Below are 19,221 nucleotides of genomic sequence, written 5' to 3'. Positions count from 1 at the left end.
CGGTGATAAACATGTTTATTACATAATTTTTTATAATGGTTTCACAAGTGTATACTTATGTCCAGATTCATCAAGTTGTATACATTAAATATTAACGTGCTTTGTATGTCAATCATACAATCAATCAACAAATTGTTAAAAGAAAATAAAAGCACATCATTTCTATGGAATTATTGACAAAAGTGCATAATCTCAATATATCATTAGAAACATCAGAAATATATTTTCTCGACCTTTTGGCTAAGATTAAGTATAGTATCAGTTTAATATTGGATATATCCTCTATCCAAGGACATTACATTAAATGGATTTTTTGGAGCGGGGAGTTGGAATAGGCACTTGTTCGGTCCACTCCGCACATTGGCCTGGTATTGCAGTAATTCTGGGAATGATGTGCGCACGCGCGTGCACATACATCAGAAAGAATCAAAGTGAGGGAAATTCTACTAAATAAATGAAAATTATGACTTTGAATATACCAAGATCATAAAAGGTAAAGGGGCTGAGAAATTGTCACATGTTAGAGTAGATTAAGGAGACATGATAAGTGAATGCATGCGAAATCTTCAGTTGGATCCTGAGGTGGAAAAATTACATTAGTTGGAAAAACTAATTAAATTTTAATAAACTTTATAGCTGTATAGCAGTATTGATCATTATTAATTTATTAGTTTTGATAATTAAACTATGGTTATGCAAGATGTTAAATTTTGGAGAAGCCAGATGATCTCTATGCTACATTTTCAACTTTTCTGTGTGTCTAAAATTTTTATGTCAAGATCTATGAATTTGCATTTAAAATTTTCAAAAATAAAGGGCTCAAAAATTAGTAGGAAAACTACACATAATTTCACATTTATTTAAAACGACCTCCAAAGAAAATCAAATAAAGGTCAGGTTCTGGAGTAGGTTCTATAAGTAATTTAACACCATTGGGACCTGGCTGCCTTCACCCAGTTTTCAAGAAACCACATTCCTCAATCCACAACTTGAGGATCTATATCTAAATTCTCCTTTATTTATCTTATGTTTAATAATTAATTAATTGATTTGTTCATGTGTTGCAGCCTCTCTAGACTGGACAGGTCCACTCGGAGCTCAGGTAGATGGAAGAAGATTCGTGAAGCCTTGGGAATGCTTGACATGCCTTTATTTGGGAGAGTCATACAGGCCACAAGCCCTGTGTCCAGGGAAATTGCACAGGCTAGAAGCCTGTGTGGAGGGAGTCACATAGGCCACAAGCCCATGTCCAAGTCAGCACTCCAACTCCCCACCTCGTCCAAAGCTCCTACCCTTTAAATACTAGCCCTAAACAAAGCAGGCTACAGGCCAGAAAGTGAAGTGACTATCATGAGCTGTGCATGTGAGCCTACTCAAGGCTGCAGGGCAGTTTATCGCACCAGGGCTCAAGGCTGTGAGACCTGGGCTCAAGGCTGTGAGAACACTTCTTTATTAGATTCCTTCAAGGTTGTGAGGAGCTGCTCCCTCCAGTTATCCACGCATCTGGCTGAGGAAGCCAGACTGCCTCCACCTACCCTAGAGTTCAATACTGACTTAAAAATTATAATTGTTGGCATAGAAAGATAAAGGGAGTGTGTCCTTACCAAGTAAGGCAGTATATTTCCATATATAGTTGCCTTGAAGAGAGAGTCCCTAATAAAAACTCATTCTATGGCTCTACTCTAAAAGCTATGAAAGATGGGTGCTGGGAAAATAAGCTCCTCAGGTAACTGAGATAAATGTTTATATCTGAGGACTGCAGTGTAAAGATTGTATAGATCTATATAGATCTACCTGATTATATAGAAAATTAATACAAAAAGTATAAAACTTTGTTGTATTAATTTTATATGTCAAAATACACTATTTTTCTAAAAAGTAGCAGAAGTTAGAGAAACATTTGCAAAAAAAGAAGATACTAAAGGAATCTTCAACAATTACTTTGAATTTATTAAGTAAATCTGATAACTAGAACCACATGTAAGAATAGAGAGCACTCTATGCAATGATACTCTAAAGAAAAAAAAACACATCTCATCCTTCAACAGCAGATTCAGAGGCAAAATATAGATCTATATTTTGTTACTTTTAATTAAATTAAATAGCCATCAAATGAATGACTGTCAAATTACTTTTTCTAAGTCAGAATTTGAGAAAATGTCTCCAAGAGATATGTAAGTGAACAAAATAAGTAAGAACCACATGCATTTAATTTTTAAAAATATACTTTTAAAAGTGGTATTAGATTTAAGAAAAGTTGAAAAAATAAAAGTTTCTTCTACCATTACTCCATATTTCTCTACAACCTAATCATAAATTTGTCAAGTATTTGGTGCTTTGTAACATATATTACTGAATTTGACTTTCTGATATTTTATTAAGGGATTGTATTTATATTCATGAGAATTACTGGACTCTGGTTATTTGTGTCATATCTATTCCAATTTTGTTATCTGAGTAGTTCTTAATTTATAAAGTTATTTAGGAGTGACTTTTTTTCTGGAAAAGTTTGTGGGGTGTTGATATTTTTTCTTGCATAAATATTTTAAAGAATATAACAGTGAAGACATCTGACCCTGCAGCTTTTATTGTGAGAATGTTTTCTTTTTTCTTTTTTTTTATTGTTTTTCAAGTACATTTGTCTCCATCTTCCTGCCACCACTTTCCCCTGCCCCACCCACTCCCACCTCCAACCTTCAATCCTTCCCTCTTTTGGCTTTGTCCATGGGTCCTTTATACATGTCCCTTGACAACCCTTCCTCTTCTTTCCCCCCTTATCCCCCTTACTCCACACCTTTGGTCACTGTCAGTTTGTTCTTTATTTCGATGTCTCTGGTTCTATTTTGCTTGCTCGTTTGTTTTGTCAATTAGGTTCCACTTATAGGTGAGGTCATATGGTATTTGTCTTTCACCCCTGGCTTATTTCACTTAGTATAATGCTTTCCAGATCAATCCATGCTGTCATGAAGGGTAGGCACTCCTTTTTTCTTTCTGCTGTGTAGCATTCCATGGTTAAATATGCCACAGTTTTTTGATCCACTAATTTACTGATGGGCACTTGGTTTGCTTCCAGTACTTGTCTATTGTAAATAGTGCTACAATGAACATTGGGGTGCATAGGTTCTTTTGAATTGATATTTTAGTATTCTTAGGGTATAATCCCAGCAGTGGAATTGCTGGGTCAAAAGGCAGTTCCATTTTTAGTTTCTTGAGGAAATTCCATATTGTTTTCCACAGAGTCTGCAACAGTCTAGATTCCCACCAACAGTGCACAAGGGTTCCCTTTTCTCCATAACCTCACCAGCACTTGTTGTTTGTTGATTTGTTTATGATGGTCATTCTGACTGATGTGAAGTGGGATCTCACTGTGGGGTTTTTTTTAAGATTTTATTTATTTATTTTTAGAAAGAGGGGAAAGGGAGAAAGAGAGGGAGAGAAAGAAACATCAATGTGTGGTTGCCTCTTGAACACCCCCTACTGGGGACCTGGCCTGCAACCCAGGCATGTGCCCTGACTGGGAATCGAACCGGAGACTCTTTGGTTCTCAAGCCAGCACTCAATCCACTGAGCCACAGCAGCCAGGGCTCATTGTGGTTTTAATTGGCATCTCTCTGATGGCTCACAATGCTGAGCATCCTTTCATATGTCTATGAGCCCTCTGTATGTCCTCCTTGGAGAAGTGTTCAATATAAATTTAATTGCCTTTTTAGGTATAAAGTTATTCATGTTATATATTTGTTCTGGAAGGTGCTTTGATACTTTGTGTCTTACAAGGACTCTATTTAATATAAACTGTCATGTTTATTGATAAATAGTTGCCCATATATTTCATTATCTTTTAAATATTTGTAATATATGTAGTAATACTACCTCTTTAATCCTTGAAATTGGTAATTGTGCTTCCTTTGTGTGTGTGTGTGTGTGTGTGTGTGCGCGCGCGCGCTTTTGTCTAGGATTTATCAATTTTGTTTAAGATGTTTATTTATTTATTTTTTATTATTGTTTATGCTGTTACGGTTGACCCATTTTTCTCCTTCATCCCTCTCTACCAAGCCTGCCCCTGCTTCCACAGTCTTACAACATACTTTTGCTTTTACTGATATCATCTCCCTTTTTTTTTGTATTTGGTTTATTTGTCTCTGTTCTTATCTTTATTAATTATTTCTTTCTGCTTACTTTGGGTTTAATTTGCTTTCATTTTTCTGCTTTCTTAAAATGAAAGTTTAAGCTAATTGATATGAGTGTTTTATTTTTTCTAATATACCCATTCAATGTCAGAACTTTTTATGTGAAACATTTAGCTTTATTCAACAAATTTTTGTTTTCACTCAGCTCATATTTTCTGATTTTTCTTAAAATGTCCAATTTGATTCATGATATATTTAGATATGTTTTGGAAGTTTTTATTTTCTTCTTGCATCTATTTTTGTAGAGAAATTTTTTCTCATTATTCTAAGCATAATTTTATTGATGGTTGCATATATGTAGTAATTATTAAAAATATACAGATTCATACAAAGAGAAAGAGAACTGGTGGTTGCCAGAGGGGAGGTTGGTTGGGTAACTGGGTGAAAAAGATGAAGGGGCTAAGAAACACAAATTGGTAGTTACAAAAGAGTAACAAGAAAGTAAATGAGTCATGGAAAATATAGTTAATGATAATGTGATAGGGTAGGGTACAAGTTGGGCTACTGGAAATATTGAGGGGAATAGCACGTAAAGGATATGATTGTCTAAACATTAAGCTATATATCTGAAAGCAATGCATAATAATTTTTTAAAGAAAAAATATTCTACAGTTAAAAATATGGAAGCTGCAATATATTCCATCTATTGGGTTTATTCTTATTTACTTATTTTGTTTTCATAATGTTTTTTAATCTGTGAAAGCATAACTTCTTCCAGTTGTAGGATCTTAGTTATGTCTTCAAAGATTATTTTTCAATATAATTTACTCTATTCTGTGATGTCTACTACATGTGAATTGAAGTAATATAATCTCTTTAACCTATCCAGTAACTGTTCATAAAGAAAATAATATGTTTTCTATTTATATATCAGTGTTGTATTCTGAGTAAATTCTTCTGTGATATTTTCTAAATCACTACTTTTGACTTTAACAGTTTAGAGATAGAATTCTTTTATTTATTACATTTTTTTCAATGATGATTATGTTCATTCAAAATTTTCTAATTGTTTGTTTCTCATACTCAGCATTTGTTTCACTTCTGCCTGTTTTTTCTTATTTGTGAAATTTTTATAGAACACATTTTCTTAAAAATTGTTCATAATAAACATGACCAAATTCTTTTCAGATAATTCTGTAACACTAACTTAAAATGTTCCAAGTTTTCATTTTCATTGCTGTCTTTCTTGGCACTAGAATTTTTTTGTATGTTTTGGAGTTTCTGTTTGTTGGCTCATTATTAGGGGTTTCAAAAAATACTTTAACCTCTTTCTTTTTCTTTCTCCTTATCCTAATTCTTTCTTATTTATATTTTTCTGGAATGTATTACTGAGGGCTCCCAATTCACAACACATTTTTGTAATGTTGTTTTGAGTTCCTGTCTTCTTTTGATATTACAGATATAGTAATCTATTTAATAGACCACTTCATCTATATCCTTGAGGTACAGCTATTTCTGCATGTTCTTATCTTCCTAAACATAGAGCTTCACTTAAGCAATAAACACAGCCTGTGATTTGGCTGAATTTTTATTCAACATCCGTTCTTAAGCAGGGGATTGTGGAGGGGTGGAGAGGTTGGGCCAAAAGAAAAAGCCACACTCTAACCTCAGACTTAAAGCATTGCTCAGTTCTGCTCTCACCTGTGGAGCACTTTCAGTTTCTGTTACTCTGGCCAACATTGCCTGTTCCTCACAAGAAGACTTGAATACCTATGAAATCACCTCTGCTTTACTTTTTGTTTGTTTTCAGTGTATTTAGTGTTGACACTTTATAGCTCAACTATATATTTTTGGTTTTAAGTATATTAATATTTATCTATATTGGCATAAATTTGTAGCAGAACATGTGCATCAGAGCATGAACTTGAATTTTCAGCTGTTGTCTAAGTTCCACTACATGAAATTTAAAAATTTCTGTATCAGATAATTATAGATTGCCATTCCTTCATCCGTAATACAGAATTTCTGATCCAGGTAAAGGGTATGTGATATTGACTAACCTTGTTAGTAACATTTAATGCTTCTTTGTAACCCAGGCTGTAAGAACTTCTACTCCCATTATTATTATCATCATCATTATCATCATCATTATTATTATTTTGGTTAATCATAAAAACTGGAGCTCAGATTAGTTATAAAGTTTTTGGTTTTTATTTTATTTTTTAAAAACTGCACAGTTTTCTGCCATGACTGGTGTGGCTCAGTGGTTTGGGTGTCAAACTATGAACTGAAAAGTCACTGGTTTGATTCCTGGTCAGGGCACATGCCTGGGTGATGAGCCAGGTCCCCCTGGTTCGTGACATGAGAGAGGCAACCAATCAATGTTTTTCTCTCTCTTTCCCCTTCCTTTCTACTTTCCTTCTCTTCTTTCTAAAATTGAATAAATAAATATGTAAAGTCTTTTTAAAAATCACTTATTTTTTGCTTCACAGAAGAAAGAATAAGGGAATTCTGAGCTTTCTTAGGTGGGTATATCTTCTATCAAATCAACCTGTATTCAAGGACATTCATGACGAAATTGATCCTGTTGAAGGACAAAAGAGAATAATATTTGGCAATTAATGTCTTCATAACTTTTGAGTAAAGGGAAAGAAGGTCCATATTCTGCTAGAGAAACCTCTTTTATGAGACATAGAGATAAAATGTATTGACTATTGCAAAACGATTGCAATTCTAGAATTTTTATTAACAGATAATAAAGAAAATATGTATTTTCTAGTTATGTGCAGAATTTGAAATAAAAAAATTACATGAGAAAAGTTATTTAGTGTAAGAAATTTCATAAACGAATGCAGTGAATGCTTATCTTTGTATGGCTTAAACTAACATTTTTTTTTTTTGGTTTTGTTTTACTAAAGTTGTATTTGGTACTTTAAATCTATCTGAATTTGCTTTCTTGTTCCATATCTGAAAAAGAGCCTTCTTAGCATGCTGCCAGGAAACACTTCTTATATTTTAATACTACCATAGAAATTCAATAATTCTGAATGTAAAATAATAAATGTATTTTGAGTAGAATAGGCATTTTCAGAAATATACTTAAAAAGTAACATAATTTTAAAGCTCAAAGGTATTAAAATAATTGTCTCTAAAATCAACTCACAGATTCACTATAGAGAACTTTAGTACAATTATTTCAATTTTCTTTCTCACATGAAAAAGATGGCTCATGAATTGCAAATTAAATAAATAAATTACCCAAAATAACCTAGTTGCCATGTCTACACAGTACATGGAGACTGGCAGTCACTGGTGAAATGTGGGTGTTTATGCACAGCCAATCTAGATTATTCTAGCCAAGACTTTATTTTTCTTAAAATTCTCTCATTTATTGAGGTAAAAATGGAAGCAAGAGGGCAAGATAGGTGATAGGGATGATTAGAATTTAACTAACTAATTAGCATTATTTATATCTTTTCTGTACTTAGGAAATTGAAAGTGCAGAAACTACTTGTTCTTTTTTATTACTATTGACACTCATCATTCTACAAAAATTTAAGGAGAAAATTTTTTTAAAACTTTTATTCGTATGGAGATTTGGGGAGCATCAATAGTTTGACAATGCTTTATATATGTTTTCTATTCCCCAAAGGGCAGAACACTGTCCTAAATGCTGAGTGGGTGCTTACAGACATGATTAATTTGATAATTAGATTCTAAGTATCTGTCCTGTCACTCTTCCTCCTTTACTTAAAATTCTCTTTTCATTCTAGTCAGCTTACAAAATGCCTAATTAACTTTTGATAGTTAGATAGTTTTACTAAACTCTCCCTCAGACAAAACTGTTCACTTCTTTTTTTTTCCCTCTAGTTAACCATAAATGTCAGTATTAGAGATGTCTTAAGACAAAGATCATTTCTTTCAATTTTGCATCCACAGCATGGTTATGGTCCAGTAGACTGTTAATAGGGAGATAAGTAATAAAACATATCCTTTCTGTTTGACTTTGTCTTCATGATCAATAAGCAGAAGCATTTGGATGAGGATTGCTATATATTCAGTTGATGAAATAGTAATTTAAAAACAATCTGTTGCTAGTTAAAATCAAATTAATTATTGATTTTGACTAGGTTGGCACTTAAAATACACATAAACATAATCATAAATTAGTAATGGAATTAAATAAAGATAATTTAAAGTCTCACATAGAAAAAACATCTTAAAAGTAATGAAGTAAATATTATATTCAAATAGAATTTAAAAGGTTAGAATCGATATCAGTATTTGTAAATGTTTTAAGAAAGTTTAGCCTTGATTCTTAAGTTTAAAAATATGTATTTAATTTCTAATTACTTAAAATTGCTTTATAAATATCTTTGCCTATAAATATATTGGCAAAATATATTTGCCAATAACCAATTGCTTTGGCAGAAAATTATTTTTAAGTTGAGCTAAGTAAATGATATAGAGACATTTATGTGGCATAAATATATTGGTTAAAAATATTTTATATAGTCTTATAAATATAGACTATTTCCCTTTTTTGGAAAATTGAAAGATTCATATCTTATGACATTCTGTCAGAAACTTTGAGTGAGTCTTAACTATTTAACAATTATACATTATTGGAGAAGTTATAGAAGCCACTGAGTTTCTCTTACTCATCCTATCAATTCCATGGCTACATTGAGTGTTGAATGCAACCAGACACTTTTAATTGTTATAGGTTATAATTATTATTCTTTTATGTTCATACCATTAATAATTATGAATGAACAATTTAGATCATTTAGTTACAGCATGCTTTTATTGCTACTAATAAAGATGACACTGTTTTTGGAAATACCTCAAAATTTTGTATTTAGTAAAGTATATATTTCCAATATCATGAGATCTGTCTGGAAAAAGCCCAGCCATGATGAGAATGGTTTGAGCAATATCAGTGTTACCTAGCAGCCAAGGAGAGTGTACTGGGATGTACATGTGTAAACAATGACAACTTCCCTGTACTAGTCAGTGGCGGTAGTAGATGCTGTTGAGTGAGCATGTGTACTGTGTGACGAGCATGCAGAATGACTGAGTGCGTAGAGCAACAAATCTGCATCAGATTTTGCATTAAGCTTGAGTATTCCTCTGCGGAAACTATTGGATGATGCATAGGGCCACAGCTATGGGCAACTGGTGATTGGCATCTTCATCACAACAACATGTCTACTCATACATAATGTCTCGTGCAGAATTTTTTGGCAAAATATCAAATCACCCAGGTGACTCAGCACCCCTACAGTCCAGATTTGGTGCCCTGCTACTTCTGGCTTTTCTCAAAACTCAAATCACCTTTGAAAGGAAGGATATTTCAGGCCACAGATGAGATTCAGGAAAATAAAAAAGGGGCAGTTGATGATGACTGGGGGAATTGTGTGAGGTCCCAAGGTGCCTACTTTGAAGGGTACTGAGGAACCATTGTCCTATGTACAATGTTTCTTGTATCTTGTATCTTCTTCAGTAAATATCTCTATTGTTCATATTACAAGGCTGGATACCATCTGGACAGAGCGTATATAGTAATTGATCTATTAATATTTCCCCAATTTATTTTTTAGCAACAAAAATAATTATGTCATCTATGTTCAACTTAGAAATATGAATTCTAAAATTTTTCTCTGGTCATATTCTTCCTAGATAACAATTAATTAGAAAACTCTAATAATTCAGAAGAGGGATAAAAATCTGTAAGTAATTTTATATTCTGTGTAATTTTGAGAAAAACTTGCAGACAGATCCTTATGTACTGAAAGGTTTTATATTTGAGAATTTTATCTTATTAAAATGTTAAAATTAATTTGCCAGTAATTATCACGTGCATACACATAATTACTATTTTATTACAATATTGATTAATAGTAAAAGAAGGACTTTTAACATACTTCATCAGAAAGATAGATTTAGAATCTATAGACTTGGAGTTAATATGACAAGTCCTTACTTTTTCCATTATCTCTCTTTGTATAATATCTAACAGCATTATTTTTCAAAGAAGAAAAGATAATCCCATTTAGAATGGAGCATCCATTAATATTACTGAATACAATTACCAATGTGTCATCTTACTTTTGGACTATTTCAAATTTTATTTGGGCCAGTGGTATTTCAATATCACAATGATATGTTATATGGATTCTACATATTTATTCACTACATTTTATAGCATTGACTGTTTAAACTGCTTTTGTCAGTAGTTACAGAAAACTCAAAATGAATTAAAAATAAGAAACTTGACCAGCTCATACAATTGAAATTCATATGTAGGGCAGTTTTCTATGGACCTAATCCAACCAGTGTGATCCCCTCTCTCTCTCATTTTCTGAACATCTCCATTCTCTGCATCAAAAATTAATTATCCTGACTACTCGTAATAGTGTTGAGGTCCATAATGAACATGAAAATTAGTACTACATAAGCTGATCAGTACCTTCCTATTCCAGGCTCTTGAAGGGAAGGCCTGGAGATTTGAGTTAGACTAATCCCTCCTGTTTCTCTCAGACTATACTATACCTGTAACAGAAAATGCCTGGAATGGTGATTAACCTGTACAGGTGGCTGACTCCAAGTGTTCATTCTGGCATTTACAAAACATTTTACAACAGTGGCTGCTTCTGTTAGAGGACTGTCTTGTAGCCTCCTCTGTCAGCTCCCAGGGAAAATCGCTTCTTTCCACACAATGTGTGACTGTCATCACCCTGCTCAAGCCTTTTTATTGTTGTAATCTATGTGGTTTATAGCTGAACGTTATTTAGTTCTTTAAGAGGTGTGGGTGTTTCCATACCAGTGATTTCCAGTTCCAGTTCTAGTTTCACTATTTCTCATTTCACTGGAAGTGATAATTTTGAGTGTTTTTGAGCATTTTGGCTAGAGATGGATCACCTAAGAATAAAATAATATGAAGCTACAAGCAGGCAACTATAGGATCTCCAAGAAAAATGCCAGAATCATTATTTTATAGACATGTTAATAAAAATCCACACCCTAACTTACTATGGGAAAATATACACATCCATATTCAAATTTATATTTTCAAGAAGTTTAGCAACTTAGTCCTTCATCTTTGGCCCTTTTTCCCTAATCTTTGGGTTTATAAAATGATGGTATCGTTTCCAATACTAATACATTTGAGTCTTTCCTATAAATTATTGTTTGTCTGTTTTTTGTTTGTTTATCTTTCTTACTTTTAGTATTTATTACTTCTCCTGGTTCTTAGGAACAATTTTATTCTTCTTCCTATATATTAATAAACATATACTTCTCTATGGCCAGTATGTTTAAGACCCAGTTGGATTAATCATTGATTAAATTTTCTATCCTTTTAAAAACAATAAGTGCAATTTTGTTTTTTCAACAGTTTTCTTTTTTTATTCAGTGATTAGAGTTGGTTTTCTATAGTTTTAATAAGTATTCAAAGTTTAAAAGTTAACTGACATCATCAACAATCCATAATCCTTGATAAATGAATTGGCTCATGCATTTTATGTGCTAGGCCTCTGTGCTTCTGACCTATTTGGCTCACAAAGACCTGTAGCCAACAGGTGTCAGGCATCTGTGCTCAAAGTACTCAACAGGTGCTGCTGAATATGTCTTTGACATTTAATATGTAAAATACCGTTAAATTATGGAAAGATATGGAGATAATGGGGTTTAAAAAACTCATGTAATTTTTTTATAATTCCACCAGAGAAAGCACCAAAAAGCCTGTTAAATAACACTGCCCACTTAATTAAGATTAGCCACTGAGCATATGTCTTAAAAAAATTATGTAAAATATTTATTATGCAAAATATTAAATAAAGTAAACTATTATGGCATTTTGATATAGGAGTAATGATTATTTTCCTAAGGTCTAATTTTATGAAAAAAGTGAGATCTATCCAACAAAAAAGTTGAATAGATAAGATTATGAAATTATTTGAATCAATATATAGATTAAATAGTTAAAAAAGTATCTTTTACATTCATTATCTAATTATCATCTAATGCATTCTGGAATATAGAAATAATTTCTAGAACTGATTACATTGACTGACCCAGGCATGTGAAATAAATTGAAACCATAAGAAAAGGTGGTACAAATTCTCTTACTATATATTAAATTGAAGTGTAGATCCTAATTAATAGATCAAAATGCCTTCAGTAAGGCTGCTAATTGTCTATTTCCCAAAAATTTTTGATGGTATCTTCAGATAATGGGTTACTTCTGAGTTAGGCTGATCTTATTGACCCACTAAAATCTGATGAGTTTTGCTGCTTTTATTTTTAAATTAGATCAGTTAAGGAAATAAACATGGTAAGAGGTATGATGATCTCTGCATATATTGCAGAAAATGGCTTCACATGAAGCAAAAATAAACCAACAATGTTATTATAGAACAATGATCATTATCTTGGTTGCTTGGCAGGTTATAAAAAAGGACCAATTTAAAACGCATGCAATGACTACACTGCCCCCCCCGCCCCCACGCAAATGCGTGCAGAGAATTTTGTCCTAAATGTTTGTTCTGATTAACTTTGTTTAAATTATAAATTATGACTGGTCCTGGCAAGTCTTAAGTCTTAGAAGGATAATTCTTTTATTTGACTTTTAAAGTCTTTAAAAATCTTTGTGTTTAGTTATTTTTCTTAGTCTAGTATTCTTTGAGCTAAAACCTGTACTGTAGTAAGGCCAAATTTTTAATAGTTGGACAAGCACAGTCTTCTTATTCTATTTTAGGCTTTTTCTCTTGTTGTTTCAGTTGCTGTAAAATTATGGAATTTCTCCTAATATCCAAATCATCTATCCAAGACATATAGATTATTTTAAGTCCTGGTTTTATAACCTACTTTTTTGATGGATTTCTCTTCTACCCAGGACATTTTCTAGGCATCCTGTATCTCAGAGTATTCTTTTAACTTCCTTAATTATAGGACATTATCTTTGTTTATGTATTATATAGCCTCATTAATTGCCATGTCATTTCCAAGTATATATTAAGCTTTTAGGAAAATAGGATATGTTACATATTTCTTCCTGTCTTCTCATATAATCAAGAAAATCCTTGAATAATTTGCTGATTGATAGATATCTATGTAAATAAGCAATTCATATCTCAACCAGCTGTGTTAGTAGTATGCTAATAACTTGCATTTGGCTATGAAGTCTTAAGAAATTTCACACTCAATGAATCACAAAGTAAAGATAGGAAAATCCCCTGGCAAGATTGTAGACATGTATGCTGTCATCACGTAAGAAACCCTAACATACTGTGATTAACTTCTCATTATTGAATTTATGGCAATGAGTTTATATTCCACCTTCAAAAGGATGAAATGTAAAGAGAAAAGGCACTTGTTTCTCCTACATTCTATCCTACCTGCCAGGTATTTGTCAGAAAATGAAAAGGAAAAGGAAAAAAAGTGTGCCTCTAATTTTGTGGTTGGTGTTAGAACAAAATATCCGAATAATCAACTCCATGGATAACATGAAAGTTACAGCTAAAAGCATCCGGATAAATTCTGCACACATAATTCTCTTTCTTCATGCCTGCTCATAGTTTTATCTCCTGACTTAACATGCTACCTCTCAAAATCTTTAAATACAAATGCTGCAAGAAAATGGTAACCCTTTTATTCAGTTATTCTCTTCCTTATGTTTTCAAAAACTTATCTCTATTTCCCCCCTTTTATCTTTTTCTTTCTCTTTTCTTTCTCTCTCTTTTTTGGTGTGTCGGTCACTCCCCTTCCTCTGACCCTCATTGTTTTCTTTCCTTTTACCACTACATATTTACAAACTGTTTAGTGTGAATACTGTTAAAATTTGAGATGTTCCAATGTCAATTTATATGGATTCTGCCCTTGAGGCACTTACTGTCTAGTAAAACAGATGACATACACATAAATGAAATCTAATACACATTATAAGTGACAAATGCCATGAGAAAATCACTGATAAAAATTTCCCACATAAAAGTACCTGCTCTTTCAACCTTTTAAATCATGCTGAATACCTATTTACTAAACTATTTTATTTATTAAGCTCTGAAGTATTTGTACAAAGAATACTAGCCATTAGTCCTAACTGAAAATTGCTCAGATTTACTAGGACATGAAGACCTATAGAAGATTCAAGAGTAAGGACTTGAAATACTTAAATTGGTTTATGTGAGCTGATGTGGGCATCTGTATTGGGGAAGATTTCAATCAGAAGTAGGAATCCCAGTTAGGAGGGCTATGAGAAGGAAACAAGTAAATGTGTCAAGCATATACCAGTGAGAGAGAAGAATTGGAGGTGATTTAAGTGTGTGTACTAGAATTATTGTGTTCCTTTCTCTATACACAGTCCTTCTCACACATGGGAAAGATCCTTAGGAAGAATTAAGAGTAAGTGTGATATGGTTGTGCTGTTCATAAACCAAAAATTTAGAGACTAACAAGAGTAGTGCTGATCAGCAGAATGGTGGGAACATATGAGAATGTCTACCAACATTCCTTCCATAACAACTCCTCTCTCCCTTGACCCAAATGATCATCACAGAGCTACCATCTCTCTGTGAAGAGACCTTATCCATAGGACCACAATGGATATGCTTAAGGATAGGAAACTCAATCAAGTGTCATCAAGAAATCCCTGTAGATTATAATCTACATGTATAGCTATTTTTCCCCTTTAGGTGTCTATACTAAAATATGAAATCTGTTTTTGGTTATTTGTCCATCTGAAATGACAAAAGTGGATTCACAAGAAAAGTAGAGACATTATGACTGATGATAAGAACTGTCATGTCATTCTAAACACGCTCTGACAAACAGAGGGAAGGCAGAGGAGGCCTGGACAGCATGGAGAGCCCACCAGAAGTGACACAAGAAGAATCCATCTGTAAGCAGGCTATCTTTTAGATTCTTCAAGATACATATGTATATTTTTAATAAATTCCTCTCACTTTCTTAAGCAGAATAAAGTTGAATTTCTCCTAGTTACCAACAATGAGAGTAGAAATTCCACAATGAGAAAGGAAACCTGAATGCAAAAGTTATCAGACAGAATAATGCATTCTTTGGGTATTTTCAATCTGTCTTTTTACAAAGTCATGGTTGTGTTCCCTTATGTTATTTTGTGTCTTAATTCTAGCCCTACTCCACATGGTCTGTAAAATTATTTTGAATAGACACAGCACATATTGAATGTGCCTGATTACATTGAAGAGATAGTCCTGTTAAATAAATTCATTTTAAATAAATAATGTCTATGCGCATAAGATATAAAAAAATAAAAACACAACTGTCACATTCAAAAATTTTAAATGGAACATATGTTCAATATAAACTGGAGATTGTAGGAAAATTAGCCCATAATGAACTTCAAAAGTTGTTACAAAATGTGACATAACTTGTCCATTTTTCCTGTTTTATAATCATGCCTAACCATAATAAAGTTAACTAGAGCTATAAATAAAGTTATCTATAAAAGAAATTGAACTGAGTTGATCCAAAGGTATTAGTCATGAAAGGCGTTCCACTGTTTTTCCAAGTCAGTATGTTTGCCATATCTTCATATATTTTCAATCTCTGTTCACTTTTTAAATTCTAAACAATGGCTGGAATATTGAAAAATTCTCAATGCTCACAGATAATGTAAATATGTTCATTAGGCCATGTTTGCAAAAAACATTTGACAAAATGTATTATAAGAAATAAAATAGTCTTCTTTTGAAGGATTATTGTTATAGAGCAATCATGTTCATCACCACGCAAAATATTTACATTTGCTTTTTGTTTAAATGAAATGTGTTATCAACAACCTTCATTCAATCTGATAGAAATTTTGTAGGCCTTGTTTATATAGTGGATGAATGCATTTTATAATTTCTGTAACATATTAAACATTAACCAGAGATTTCCAGGGTTTGCTTCTTACTCATAGGAGTCAGATGCATACAATTTTGAGGATGATGTGATGAGTAGGAGCAAATTTTTCCCAAACCTTCATTTTCAAGAAAAGTTACAGATTTTCAAACAAATAGGAAGTAAAAGTGGTGACAGGGTGAGAAAGAAGTTGATGTGTGATGCAGATTAGTTTTCTAAGTGGACTTTAGTTAGTTTTCACAGACTCTCAGCTTCTTGAGTGTTGTGTCCATCACCGGTACCCGGGTCCTGCAAAAGACCCCAGTTAGTATCTACAAACCATTCAGTCCTCACTTGAGTGGGTCACATAATGTGTATGTCAAAGAACCATTATTGTTCTGTCTAGGTGGTCTCATGAGAACCCCCTTTGATAAAAGTAAAAAGTCGCATGTTATTTATTGCTTAGTCAGAGTGATGCTTGTTTGAAGCTTAGATTTAATTAGGTCCCTATAGCAGCCTGACCAATGATCCCCAAATATGTCCACATACTAATCTCTTGATTCTGGGCAACTTATTTGGGAAACATATGTATGGCTATTTGACAATGCTGTGGATCTTTAGATGATTCTGGGTGATCCTGTGGACCCTACATGCTTATAGGGTCATTTACAGGATATTTATAAGGGAAAGCAGAGGGAGGTTAAACAGATGCACACAGGAGATGGCAATGTAAAGGTAGAGGTAGATATGAGCGATGTGGCCACAAGACCAGAAATGCTGGCACAAGATGGGAAAAACAAGGAATGGATTATCTTGTAGAGCTTTAGAAGGAGTGTCATCCTAGTGATACCTTGATTAGGAATTCTGACCTCCAAAATGTGAGCAAAGAGTTCTGTTGTTTTTAAGCCATTGAGTTTGTAGTTAATTTATTACAGTATCTACAGGAAACTAACAGAGCCCCCACCCTACTTTTACTATGTGAATATTCTTTTTTCAGATAAAGTTGGAATCCTGGAATCCAGTGACATGGTTGCATAAAACAGAAATTGCTAAATATTTTAATATGAGTGAGAATGAATGGAACCAAAAACTCATGATATTTCTTTAGGTAGAGTAACAATTAAATGCACTTATTGGGTAAATATATAAATATATATACATATGTATATATGTGTATGTATGAATATGCACATAAGTACTAAATATTTGTTTAGAGGGAGCAAAAGAGGATTTTAAATCAAATTAAAGATACTGTCTTGTCCTAGCCAGACAGCTCAGTTAGTTAGAGCATCATGCTAATAAACCAAGGTTGTAAGTTTGGTCTCTGGTCAGAGCACATACAAGAATCAACTAGTAAATGCAAAAATAAGTGGAACAAAAAATTGATGTTCCATATATATCTTTCTACTTGCTGCATTTTCTACAAAGATCCCATTTTTTACATAAATAATTGCAGTATTAAGAAACAGAAAATAAGAAGGAAAACATTTCAAAAATCATGAATGCTGGAATTTTGAAGTAGAAGAAAGTTAAAAAAATTGAGTTGACTTAAAACTATACTGTAAAATTGAGATATTTAAGCAAAAATACATTATTTTGAGTTATATTTTAACTTAATTTTCACATCATACACAAATATAAACACTTAACTAAAAGCATGTGCTAACACAGCATAAAATAAAAGAACTGGAGACTACTATGCTAAGTGAAATAAGCCAGTCGGTGAAAGACAATACCATGCGATCTCACTTATAAGAGGGGTCTAATAAACAAAATAACGTAATGAGCAAGAGAATCAGAGGCCTAGAATCATGGGATAGACAGACAGCGGTAAGAGGGAAAGAGGGTTGGGGGTGGCCTCTGTTTGAAAGATAGTGAAGGGCTTAGTCAAAGAACATATATGAAGGACCCATGGACATGGACAGCTGTGTGGGGATGGGCTATGGAAGTGGGTGGGGCACACGGGGCAGAAGGGGAAGTAGGGGGAAAAATTGGGAGAACTGTAACAGCATAAACAATGAAACATAAAAAATTAAAAATAAAAAGCTAAAAATATTTCAGGTCATAGAAGATAATGAGTCTTATAAAGTTTTCATCATCTGTACAACAATCTTAATAAGCATATTTGTTCTGTTTAGGAACATCTGTAGTCTCAATCTCTTCTTTTGTGATAAGTTTAAATAAGTCATTTATAATTTTATTAGTCAAAATATTGAAAACAATAAAATGCCATTCACTAGAGAGCATAATATATATGTTACTGATATTGAAAATTATAAAAATATTTGTCAGGATTTTTTTTTCTTAATCCTTTTACATTTTTCAACCAGCTCCCCAACATCCCTCCCCTCTGACAATTGTCAGTCTGTTTTCTACATCTCTGAACTGGTTTGTTTTTGTTGTTCATTAGATTCCACATATATGTGAAATTATATGGTATTTGTCTCTCTGATTGATTTATTTTACTTAGCAAAACACTCTCCAGGTGCATCAATGCTTGCAATATACAAGATTTCCTTCTTTTTCATGGCTGAGTACTATTCATATTCCATGATGTTAATATTCAAGTTTATTTTTTGCATCATTTGTTCATTTATTCATTAATATGTTGTCAAATTCAGTTTTTTATACACTCTGGTGTTTATTCCATTTTCTGTACTATTTGACATACATATTTAAAAATATTTAACTTTTATGAAGAGATTCAATATTTTCTGGAAAAAATAATTTTATTGTTCTCTAGCAACAAACCTCATCCAACCCAACTAATCTAAATACTTTTGCTCTACAGCAATGTCTAAAGATCTAGTTTACACAAATTCTACATAACACAGTTTTACCCTGTTAATTAGTATATGTAATTAAAGAACATTTTTGTAATAAACATTTTTTTAGCCCTGGCTGGTGTGGCTCAGTGGATTGAGCACTGGACTGTGAAGCAAAGGGTCACTGGTTCAATTCCCAGTCAGGGCACATACCTGGGTTGAAGTCTAGGTCCCCAGCTGGGGGTGTGCAAGAGACAACCATACGTTGACATTTCTGTCCTGCTCTTTCTCCCTCCCTTCCCCTTTCTCTAAAAATAAATAAATAAAATCTTTATAAAAATAAACTTTGTATATAATACAGAAAAAGTTTTTCCCATATCCTAACAATCACTGAAATATATTAAAAATGTATCCTTCTTAAAAGACACTAATATATACAGGTTCAAATTTTTATTGTTTTA

At 32.8% G+C, this 19,221-nt stretch overlaps 1 non-coding gene across 1 annotated transcript; it reads left to right on the top strand.

Moving 5' to 3' along the window:
- The first annotated feature begins 220 nt into the window (after positions 1-220).
- Positions 221-402, top strand: LOC129078514 (U2 spliceosomal RNA). Its single transcript, XR_008529968.1, has one exon. It is a non-coding gene; the product is annotated as a U2 spliceosomal RNA (small nuclear RNA).
- Positions 403-19,221: the final 18,819 nt, after the last annotated feature.

This window comes from Pteronotus mesoamericanus, unplaced genomic scaffold (genome assembly GCF_021234165.1).
Source record: "Pteronotus mesoamericanus isolate MK-2021 breed Mesoamerican mustached bat unplaced genomic scaffold, CSHL_Meso_final contig_73, whole genome shotgun sequence".
Classification (NCBI taxonomy): domain Eukaryota; kingdom Metazoa; phylum Chordata; class Mammalia; order Chiroptera; family Mormoopidae; genus Pteronotus; species Pteronotus mesoamericanus.
This window is presented reverse-complemented; position numbering and strand designations above follow the sequence as displayed.